Source organism: Palaemon carinicauda, chromosome 5 (assembly GCF_036898095.1).
Source record: "Palaemon carinicauda isolate YSFRI2023 chromosome 5, ASM3689809v2, whole genome shotgun sequence".
Lineage (NCBI taxonomy): Eukaryota > Metazoa > Arthropoda > Malacostraca > Decapoda > Palaemonidae > Palaemon > Palaemon carinicauda.
The window spans coordinates 84,926,750-84,939,249 of record NC_090729.1 but is presented as its reverse complement, the minus strand read 5'-3'; the positions used below and the strand labels follow the sequence as shown (position 1 = coordinate 84,939,249).

General features: G+C 31.6%; 1 long non-coding RNA gene across 5 annotated transcripts in view; it reads left to right on the top strand.

Annotated features, from left to right (window-relative positions):
- The window catches only part of LOC137641355 (uncharacterized), a 535,183-nt gene that overhangs the window by 117,913 nt on the left and 404,770 nt on the right, over nt 1-12,500 (top strand). The window contains exon 3 of one of the 5 annotated variants that reach the window (XR_011044498.1): nt 11,087-11,239. The exons of the other annotated variants lie outside the window; for them this stretch is intronic. This is a non-coding gene — a long non-coding RNA (uncharacterized lncRNA). Of the gene's footprint in view, nt 1-11,086; nt 11,240-12,500 lie in introns of those variants that run through there. 5 annotated transcript variants of the gene reach the window in all.

Sequence of the window (12,500 nt, the reverse complement as noted above, 5' to 3'; positions counted from 1 at the left end):
GAAGAAAGATAAAAGTCAATGACAATTCTACTGTACTTATACCTGTCGAATTCAGGTATTTTGTACTTAGAATTGAAATCAACCCATCTTCACCATCGTAGCTAATTGGTAGTTTGTTACTTGGCATTCAATTAATGATAAATTTTGCACATTTTTACGTGTTTTTCATATTCAAATAAGCCATATATATTTTTGATATATTAATGTCTGGATTCTCTTAACGACCTCGGGATCAGAGCCCCAGGCGAAATCACACAAAGACAAGAGCTTGGCTCCGGCCGGGAATCGAACCCTGGTCGGCAAGCTTATATAGACAGTGACTAACCCATTCGGCCACGAAGAAAGATAAAAGTCAATGACAATTCTACTGTACTTATACCTGTCGAATTCAGGTATTTTGTACTTAGAATTGAAATCAACCCATCTTCACCATCGTAGCTAATTGGTAGTTTGTTACTTGGCATTCAATTAATGATAAATTTTGCACATTTTTACGTGTTTTTCATATTCAAATAAGCCATATATATTTTTGATATATTAATGTCTGGATTCTCTTAACGACCTCGGGATCAGAGCCCCAGGCGAAATCACACAAAGACAAGAGCTTGGCTCCGGCCGGGAATCGAACCCTGGTCGGCAAGCTTATATAGACAGTGACTAACCCATTCGGCCACGAAGAAAGATAAAAGTCAATGACAATTCTACTGTACTTATACCTGTCGAATTCAGGTATTTTGTACTTAGAATTGAAATCAACCCATCTTCACCATCGTAGCTAATTGGTAGTTTGTTACTTGGCATTCAATTAATGATAAATTTTGCACATTTTTACGTGTTTTTCATATTCAAATAAGCCATATATATTTTTGATATATTAATGTCTGGATTCTCTTAACGACCTCGGGATCAGAGACCCAGGCGAAATCACACAAAGACAAGAGCTTGGCTCCGGCCGGGAATCGAACCCTGGTCGGCAAGCTTATATAGACAGTGACTAACCCATTCGGCCACGAAGAAAGATAAAAGTCAATGACAATTCTACTGTACTTATACCTGTCGAATTCAGGTATTTTGTACTTAGAATTGAAATCAACCCATCTTCACCATCGTAGCTAATTGGTAGTTTGTTACTTGGCATTCAATTAATGATAAATTTTGCACATTTTTACGTGTTTTTCATATTCAAATAAGCCATATATATTTTTGATATATTAATGTCTGGATTCTCTTAACGACCTCGGGATCAGAGCCCCAGGCGAAATCACACAAAGACAAGAGCTTGGCTCCGGCCGGGAATCGAACCCTGGTCGGCAAGCTTATATAGACAGTGACTAACCCATTCGGCCACGAAGAAAGATAAAAGTCAATGACAATTCTACTGTACTTATACCTGTCGAATTCAGGTATTTTGTACTTAGAATTGAAATCAACCCATCTTCACCATCGTAGCTAATTGGTAGTTTGTTACTTGGCATTCAATTAATGATAAATTTTGCACATTTTTACGTGTTTTTCATATTCAAATAAGCCATATATATTTTTGATATATTAATGTCTGGATTCTCTTAACGACCTCGGGATCAGAGCCCCAGGCGAAATCACACAAAGACAAGAGCTTGGCTCCGGCCGGGAATCGAACCCTGGTCGGCAAGCTTATATAGACAGTGACTAACCCATTCGGCCACGAAGAAAGATATATGGCTTATTTGAATATGAAAAACACGTAAAAATGTGCAAAATTTATCATTAATTGAATGCCAAGTAACAAACTACCAATTAGCTACGATGGTGAAGATGGGTTGATTTCAATTCTAAGTACAAAATACCTGAATTCGACAGGTATAAGTACAGTAGAATTGTCATTGACTTTTATCTTTCTTCGTGGCCGAATGGGTTAGTCACTGTCTATATAAGCTTGCCGACCAGGGTTCGATTCCCGGCCGGAGCCAAGCTCTTGTCTTTGTGTGATTTCGCCTGGGGCTCTGATCCCGAGGTCGTTAAGAGAATCCAGACATTAATATATCAAAAATATATATGGCTTATTTGAATATGAAAAACACGTAAAAATGTGCAAAATTTATCATTAATTGAATGCCAAGTAACAAACTACCAATTAGCTACGATGGTGAAGATGGGTTGATTTCAATTCTAAGTACAAAATACCTGAATTCGACAGGTATAAGTACAGTAGAATTGTCATTGACTTTTATCTTTCTTCGTGGCCGAATGGGTTAGTCACTGTCTATATAAGCTTGCCGACCAGGGTTCGATTCCCGGCCGGAGCCAAGCTCTTGTCTTTGTGTGATTTCGCCTGGGGCTCTGATCCCGAGGTCGTTAAGAGAATCCAGACATTAATATATCAAAAATATATATGGCTTATTTGAATATGAAAAACACGTAAAAATGTGCAAAATTTATCATTAATTGAATGCCAAGTAACAAACTACCAATTAGCTACGATGGTGAAGATGGGTTGATTTCAATTCTAAGTACAAAATACCTGAATTCGACAGGTATAAGTACAGTAGAATTGTCATTGACTTTTATCTTTCTTCGTGGCCGAATGGGTTAGTCACTGTCTATATAAGCTTGCCGACCAGGGTTCGATTCCCGGCCGGAGCCAAGCTCTTGTCTTTGTGTGATTTCGCCTGGGGCTCTGATCCCGAGGTCGTTAAGAGAATCCAGACATTAATATATCAAAAATATATATGGCTTATTTGAATATGAAAAACACGTAAAAATGTGCAAAATTTATCATTAATTGAATGCCAAGTAACAAACTACCAATTAGCTACGATGGTGAAGATGGGTTGATTTCAATTCTAAGTACAAAATACCTGAATTCGACAGGTATAAGTACAGTAGAATTGTCATTGACTTTTATCTTTCTTCGTGGCCGAATGGGTTAGTCACTGTCTATATAAGCTTGCCGACCAGGGTTCGATTCCCGGCCGGAGCCAAGCTCTTGTCTTTGTGTGATTTCGCCTGGGGCTCTGATCCCGAGGTCGTTAAGAGAATCCAGACATTAATATATCAAAAATATATATGGCTTATTTGAATATGAAAAACACGTAAAAATGTGCAAAATTTATCATTAATTGAATGCCAAGTAACAAACTACCAATTAGCTACGATGGTGAAGATGGGTTGATTTCAATTCTAAGTACAAAATACCTGAATTCGACAGGTATAAGTACAGTAGAATTGTCATTGACTTTTATCTTTCTTCGTGGCCGAATGGGTTAGTCACTGTCTATATAAGCTTGCCGACCAGGGTTCGATTCCCGGCCGGAGCCAAGCTCTTGTCTTTGTGTGATTTCGCCTGGGGCTCTGATCCCGAGGTCGTTAAGAGAATCCAGACATTAATATATCAAAAATATATATGGCTTATTTGAATTTGAAAAACACGTAAAAATGTGCAAAATTTATCATTAATTGAATGCCAAGTAACAAACTACCAATTAGCTACGATGGTGAAGATGGGTTGATTTCAATTCTAAGTACAAAATACCTGAATTCGACAGGTATAAGTACAGTAGAATTGTCATTGACTTTTATCTTTCTTCGTGGCCGAATGGGTTAGTCACTGTCTATATAAGCTTGCCGACCAGGGTTCGATTCCCGGCCGGAGCCAAGCTCTTGTCTTTGTGTGATTTCGCCTGGGGCTCTGATCCCGAGGTCGTTAAGAGAATCCAGACATTAATATATCAAAAATATATATGGCTTATTTGAATATGAAAAACACGTAAAAATGTGCAAAATTTATCATATATATACATATATACACACACACATATATATATATGCGTGTGTGTGTATATATATATATATATATATATATATATATATATATATATATATATATATATATATATATATCCCTTTCCTCACTAGGTTATTTTCCCTGTTGGAACCTTTCGGCTTATAAATCCTGTTTTTCTAACTAAGGCTGTAGCTTTGCAAGTAATAATAATAACAATAACGATAATAATAATAATAATAATAATAATAATAATAATAATAATAATAATAATAATAATAATAATAATAATAATAATAATAATAATAATAATGATTATGATGATAACAATAACCATAACCATAATAACGATAACATTATCAATAATAACGATACCAATATCCCTAACAATAATGATACCAATATCAATAACAATGATGATTTTGATGATGATACAGTGTCAGCCTCTCACACCCTTCTACTTCAAGGATGCTGTTCGCGTTGAGGGCCGCCCACAAAGGCCTTCTCAAATAACGCAGTTGATAAAGTTTTGATTGATTTTGAATCCCTTGAAGGTGTAGTTAGGAAACTCGTCGGCAAGTAGCTCTCATCTTAAGGGTGAAATGATCCTTTTTTCCTTAACGTACCCTGTGGTCTTTCATCTTAACTGATTTGAAAATGAGCAATATGGAAGGAAGTTTGTTATATGGGGAAATTGTTATTAGAGAGTAAATTAAGCAGTCTAGCATTAGCATGTAGTGTTATTGGTCAAATTTAAGAAATTTATTATTGTAAAATACTTAGCTGGGAGGTATTCCAAAATTAAGGTTCAATTGTCGTTTGTATTGATTTCTTTAAAATGAAATTATGGAAACTTTCCGTATTGTTAAATCATAAGTGAATAAAATCATTAGCTTTTACTGATTCAGACCTATGTTTCTTTATGAAACAAGCCCTTTTTTTTTGTCATATAATTAGTATTTAAATTCCATACAGAAGGCTTTTGCTTCTATTTTATTCAAAATTAAAACTATTATTTCTGTCATGTGATTTTGAGAGATATTATTGAGAAACGCATTATCTTATTTTTTTATTAAGGTTTAAGATCGTCGTCTAGAAATCTCCACTTAATAACAAAGATCAAATATCTGGTTGTATACACACACTTATATATTAATAGTGTATATGTATATGGGTATATATATATATATATATATATATATATATATATATATTATACACATATATACTGTACATACATACATTTTATATAAATAGTATATATATGCGTATATATATATATATATATATATATATATATATATATATATATACATACATGTATATACGCATATACTGTACATATACACTCTTATTATAAAATGTGTATATATATATATATATATATATATATATATTTATATGTATATATATATATATATATATATATATATATACGTATTATATATACAGATGTTATATTTATTTAATATATGAATATATATATATATATATATATATATATATATATATATATATATATATATATATATATATATATATATAAATATATCCGTCCCTTTGTTCAGGGGGAATAGGGAGTAGTCTTAGCCGTTATTTTTGAAGGGTCACGTACTCTTGTCTAAAATAAAACATGTACATTGATTTCTAACAACTTCTTTATCCTTAATTTACATATACAAGACTAGACAACATACCCTTTACATTCTATATCGTATGGAATAAAACTACTCTTTAAAGACATTGATATTAAATTTTCTTCTGTAACTGACATAAGGATTCATTTTCCCATTGTAAAGAATGCTCAAATCAGTATTTAAAACAATTTCTTGCCGGCTAACCTATATATACTGTATATAATTATGTTATTCTATATTTTAGATCGGTATAGCTATTGAAACATTCGTATAAATGGTTTCAGTCCAGGATAAAAAGAATCTTTTCTATGCTATCCTTAAAGCTATTTACTATATTTTATAAGGAATCTAAATTGTTATAAAGATAATATTACTCCCCGTAAAATGATTCCCTCAGTGAATTTAAAAAAAAAAAAAAGTTCTTTTTATTCGCCATCTCATAAAAAGGAAACAACGCGGGTTATATCTGCTAGGTGATAATGGGAAAGCTGAAAAGGGTCACATAACATTAGTAATGAGGTTGTATTAATGGCTTATCTGACGCAGGAAACTGTTATCTAAGGTAAAGAGCTGTAAAGATCAAACGCTTTAAACGAACAGTAAGTAGCTTGAGAGGAGAAACCGGGAAATTCAACCTTGTGCCCTTTTGCCACAATTATCATTTTAGAAAGTGGCTGCTCATGATAATTTCACTTACAATATCTCTTGTGGATGAGCCTTATTGCTTGTTGTATGGCTTGTGATTTTCTTTTATTATAACGTATTTTTAAAAGGATTTTAGAATTGTTTGTTCTTTTCCATTACGAGATAAAATTTTCCTATTCATTCAGTTTCTGTTATAGTAAACTGAAAGACTTTTTTTTGAAGCGTAAAACATATTTCATATTGGATTCATTGTAGTACAATTTCAAAGCAACGAATCGTTATTTGGTAAAAGTGAAAAAAGAAATTTTTAGGGAAAAAGAGCTGCACCACTGCCAAAAAAATTACTCCCAAACACACGAAAACTTACATACAAATATGTCCTGAGCACAATAGAATATGAATCAACATTCATACTAACAATCAAATTACGAGGGGAATGTTAATTACATGACGAGAGAGAGAGAGAGAGAGAGAGAGAGAGAGAGAGAGAGAGAGAGAGAGAGAGAGAGAGAGAGAGAGAGAGAGAGAGAGAGAGAGAGAGAGTGGTGGTGGTATAAGAGCTTGTTTGTAATTGACTTTTCTGAGACGTCATCAAAGCCCTCAGACTTATAGCATATGGCTTTTCCATAGGATTGTAGCTTGGCTAATAATAATAATAATAATAATAATAATAATAATAATGATAATAATAATAATAATAATAATAATGACACGGAAGAAAAATTCCCGTAAGAGGCGCATTATATGTGAAAGTCTACGGCTAATACTTTCCGTATTTAGTTTACTTGGCTTACGCAGTACGGTAGTTGGGGTATTAAAGCCAACACTTGTTGTTGGCACGGGCCTTTCCCTTGGTTGGCCCGTAGAATGTACGGTATTTAGAGCGATAATAAGGTAAATGGCATCGGCTAAAAGCGACCTAAAATGGAATAGGAGAAAATGTAGCATTTTGAAAAAGTGTATGTATTTTGCACTACTTATTATAAAACTCTGTTGATATTAAGAAAAGTTGAAAGTAAAATTTGCATTACGAGAGCAAGGAGTGGTGGCCTCAAAAGTACTGTAAACAGTCTTCGTATTTCATTTACTCAGATCACGTAACACTGTATTTAGTGATAAAACGTTGAATGGGATCAGCTAAAAGTGACCTTAAAGGAAAAGAAAGGAGTTGTAGCATTAGGGGAAAAGTGAATGTAATCTAGTTTTAACGTTGTAATTTACACTTATGTTGATATAAAGAGAAGCGGAAGGAAAAACCACCGTATAAAAAAAAAAAAAAAGATTGGGTACAAAAGTCTACGGTGAATACTCTTTAAATTTCATTTACCCGGCTTACTCAGTACGCTATTCAGAGCAATAATAAATTAAATAACAGCTAAAAGCTACCTGAAGGGAAATGAAATAAGTTACAGTATTAGGAGAAATCGAATGGAAGCAAGTTTTAAATGCTTTAATTTCCCCTTGATATTAAAAACCATCGTTGATATAAAGAAAAGTGGAAGGAATCTGTCCCCCTACGAGAGAAGGTTTGGTCGAAAAGTCTACGGTCAATACACGTCATATTTTATTTACTCAGCATACGGAATATTTACAGCGACACTCGGATACTTAATGTTTTTAGATAAAAGAAACCTAAAGGGTATTTGAAAGATTTTTAGTAATCGTTAGAAGGTAATGCAATTGATTTTAGTGTTTTAATTTGCATTTGATATTAAAAACCTATGCTAACAGCAAAAGAAATCGGGTAGTTAGCGGAGTAATTCCAACTTATCATCATTGGAATAATGGCTTTAATTGCCTGAACTTTCAGAAGCTAATTTGAATATAATATGTACATTATAATAACTTAATTATATGAATTAAAGGTAAGATAGCTTTGAGTTTTATATTTGAATTTCCTGAAAATATATTTATATGTTATCAATATAAGAACGTAGCTGTTTGAAACAGAATCACTACTTATAGCATACTAAACGAGTGTATTAAAAAATCTTAAGAATTACCAATGGGTAACACACACACATATATATATATATATATATATATATATATATATATATATATATATATATATATATATATATATAAAATGTAAATATATGTGTGTGTGCGTGTATGTATCTCTGTATGTATGTGTGTATATATTTATGTATATATATATATATATATATATATATATATATATGTATATATATATATATATATATATATATATATATATATATATATATATATATATATATAATAAAAGGTAATTGAAGAATGTTATGTCTACCAACATCATCATAAAAAATGAGCTCTCTCTCTCTCTCGCTCTCTCTCTCTCTCTCTCTCTCTCTCGCTCTCTCTCTCTCTCTCTCTCTCTCTCTCTCTCTCTCTCTCTCTCTCTCTCTCTCTCTCTCTCTCTCTCTCTCTCTCTCAACGAAAGAGCAACCAAGAAAGACTGAGCAATGTATATGACGCCAGCAGCCTACCATGTATTAAAAAATGAAATTTGAATATTTTCCGTTTAAAGAATTTCCGTACAAGAACTCCCAGCACACATCCCTATATATATTACTATATTATACAAATGGTATTCCTCTAGCCATTATATTGGCCACTGTTACAATAAATGATGCCTTGGAATATTACGAATAAATATCTCGTTTGTAGAATTTAATTGGGGCAACTTTCAATCATTAGAATTTTACTCCCCTCCATTTCTTGTGGTATATGCGGAAACACTTTTTTTTTAAAGAGATGGTTTTTTTGAGTTTTGTCCTTTTCATGAATATGGGAATATGATTTTTTTTCCAGATTATTTTCGTATATCATATTTTTTCTTTTGTATCCACATCTCAATTTAAAAAGCCAGTGAATTTTTTATTGCGTTGCAGTCTCTCTTTTTCGTGGTTTTCTAAAGGATTATGTCTGAATATTTTTCTTAGTAATTACAATTTCTAGGAAGGAAATGAATTAGTTATATTTTGAAATGGCATTAATATGCTATAAGCAAACCATTGATAGGTTTATCATCAAATATCCATTTCCATGTACTCTATCCCGTCACTATTTTAAGACAATAGTAATTTTATTCTATAAATGCGTGTATATATATAAGTAAATTATATATATATATATATATATATATATATATATATATATATATATATATATATATATATATAATATATAATATATATGTATATATTGTTATGAACCGCCTTAATGGTTCAACAGGTTCTTTAAAAAATACTAAACGAATTGGGACTGGAATGAACCGATGGACTGCAACAACCAAAGGGGTGGGTAAAACAGAAAATACTCAAGTTCCTTAACCTAGTTTATTTTACAAAAGTATTATACAAAAATAAATTATATACAATAATTACAATGAGTACAGGTAATGGGAAGCACAGACACATAAATGATCACAGCATAAATTCAGATAACATTACAATATCAAAAACAGAAAACTTAAACGTTCAAAAAAAATGTTAAATAAAATAAGCAATATTCATCAACAAAAAACAAAACAGTAAGCAGCAGCAATGCAAAAATAATAAGGGAATCTTCTCATTATTACACTGGTTCCTCCAACATACAAACATTCATAAACAATCCTTGATCCTCGAGGACGTCCATCGAACACTGCGGGAACTCCCACGACAGTGTCGATACGACAGCCACTTTGCTGCCACCGAAGAATAACTCTTCCAAACCATCTCGACCTCGAGGACTAGGTTGAGGACAAGTCACCACCAACTAGGAAATACTCCAAAGCTGGGTCTGCTGCTCTTTCTCGACTGCATCCCGAGAAACGGTCCCTCTGGCTTCCCAAACCTGACTGATTCTTGCCACTCACATTGTGACACAAGTAAACAAAAACACCCACCTTAGCAAAGAAAAGGGCAGTTACAATAAAAATTTAAACTAGGTTGTTTCACAGTCAAACAACCTAACAATATGTATATATATATATATATATATATATATATATATATATATATATATATATATATATATATATATATATATATATATATATATATATACATGTATGTATGTATGTATGTATGTATATATGTATACATGTATGTATGTATGTATGTATGCATATATGTATATATATATTTATATATATATTTATATAATCTCGATCGACAGATAGATAGATAGAGGGATATTACAACTGTTTAGAAATCGCAAGCAAAGATTATTGGTGTCAACTCCTTAACTCGACTGAGGTATTTTAAAAGATATATAATTTTTTCCATATCTACTTCAAGTAAAAAACGTCAAATGTTTTCGTTAACTTTGTCCAGAATTTATCATATAATTAACATAGAAATGATTATAACTTTATCAATATCCAAATTTTAAAAGAAAATCCCAGAAACCAACTCTATATTAATTTGAATATATCTTGTATTTTAGAAAGTTGTGTGAAAAAATTTCCCTCTCTCTCTCTCTCTCTCTCTCTCTCTCTCTCTCTCTCTCTCTCTCTCTCTCTCTCTCTCTCTCTCTCTCTCTCTCTTTCTCTCTCTCCATTGTATTGTATGATTTTTATATTGAATTATGAGTTATCTAATAACAATAATAATTATGAAAGGACAAACGGTTAAATACATATATCAATATATTGCAGTTGTATTCTATACAAATAGATATTCACAGAAAACAATTACAAATTAGTTTTTACAAACCATTTTCCTTCATTTTCCATAAAATATTACAAAATGTAATGGAAATCCAACAATAACAAAGTGATATTTCACACACATTTGTAAATAAGTTATTTTTTTTTTTAAATATGATTTCATTATGCTCTATACTAAACAGCATTCTGTAAGTTTTATTCGCTCTGTGACGAAGTTGTGGAATGATCTTCCTAATCGGGTAGTTGAGCCGTTGGTACTTCAAAAGTTCAATTTTGCAACAAATGTTTCCATGTTGAATAGTTTATATATGAAATGTCTGATTTAATGTTACTGTTTTTATATTTTATTTTAGTTGTTCATTAATTCTCATATAGTTTATTTATTTCCTTGATTCCTTTCAGCACTGGACTATTTTTCACTGTTGGAGCCCTTGGACTCTTATCATCCTGCTCTACCAACTAGGGTTGTAGTTTAGCTAGTAACAACACCACCACCACCAACAACAACAACAACAACTAGAGGGGCACTCATTAGAGCACATACCTCCACCTCGGCAGCTTATTACCCGACCTTTTCCTCGACCTTGGCCTTTGACCTTAACATATAGTAATTGGCGTGTATTTTCATACACTCAAATATGAACCAAGTTTGAAGTGTCTGTGACAACGATGTAGAAACTTGTGGCTGTATACGTGAATTATACATTTTGCTTGACCTTTGACTTTGACCTTTGACCTTCTAAACTGTAATAATTTCCAACTTTTTGCGTAGGAGTTACTCCCTGCAAGTTTCATTACTCTACGATATAATTGTGGTCTGGAAGCTGTTCACAAAGAAACAAACGCACATACACACAGACAGCGAGTAAAACGCAACCTCCTTCCAACTTCGTTGGTGGATTTAATAATAATGCATATATAAAATATCACAATTTATCGTATTGGAAATACAACAGACGTAAAACTGTGATAGAGCAGCACGCACATAACAAAATTTAACGAATCCTTTGCACTAAGTACACATTACCGTATTGCCATGAACTGACTGGAAGCAATTGTGATATATTTCATTCCCTTGGAATAATTAGATCCCTCCTTAAATGGAGCGTAGCTTTTCAGCCAATCCTTCCCCTTAATGAGGGTGATTTTATGTCCTCATTGGTTGATTACTCTTTGTTTGGGAGAAGAATTTGCAGGGGATTGCTACTGCCCTCGCAACGTTTATGTTAATTTTATATTCGTTCCTCAAATTGATGGAAGTCGATTACTCTCTGGAGTGGAGCTTGAGTATAGACATTTATATTTATTCACGCATATTTTAATTTGTGTATATATATGTGTATATATATACAGTATATGTATATATATATATATATATATATATATATATATATATATATATATATATATATATATATATATATACAGTATGTTTATGTATGTATATATATGCATTCATGTATACATATATGTATGTATTATATATATATATATATATATGTATATATTATATATCTATGTGTATATATGCGTACATATATATATATATATATATATATATATATATATTTATTTATTTATTTATATATATAAATGTGTATGTATGGGTATATGTATACATATATATAAACATATATAAACATATATATGTGTATATATATATATATATATATATATATATATATATATATATATTGTGTGTATGTGTATTACATATATATATATACATATATGTAATATATGTATATGTATTATATATGCATATATATATGTGTATATATACAATATATATATATAATTTATATATATGTATATG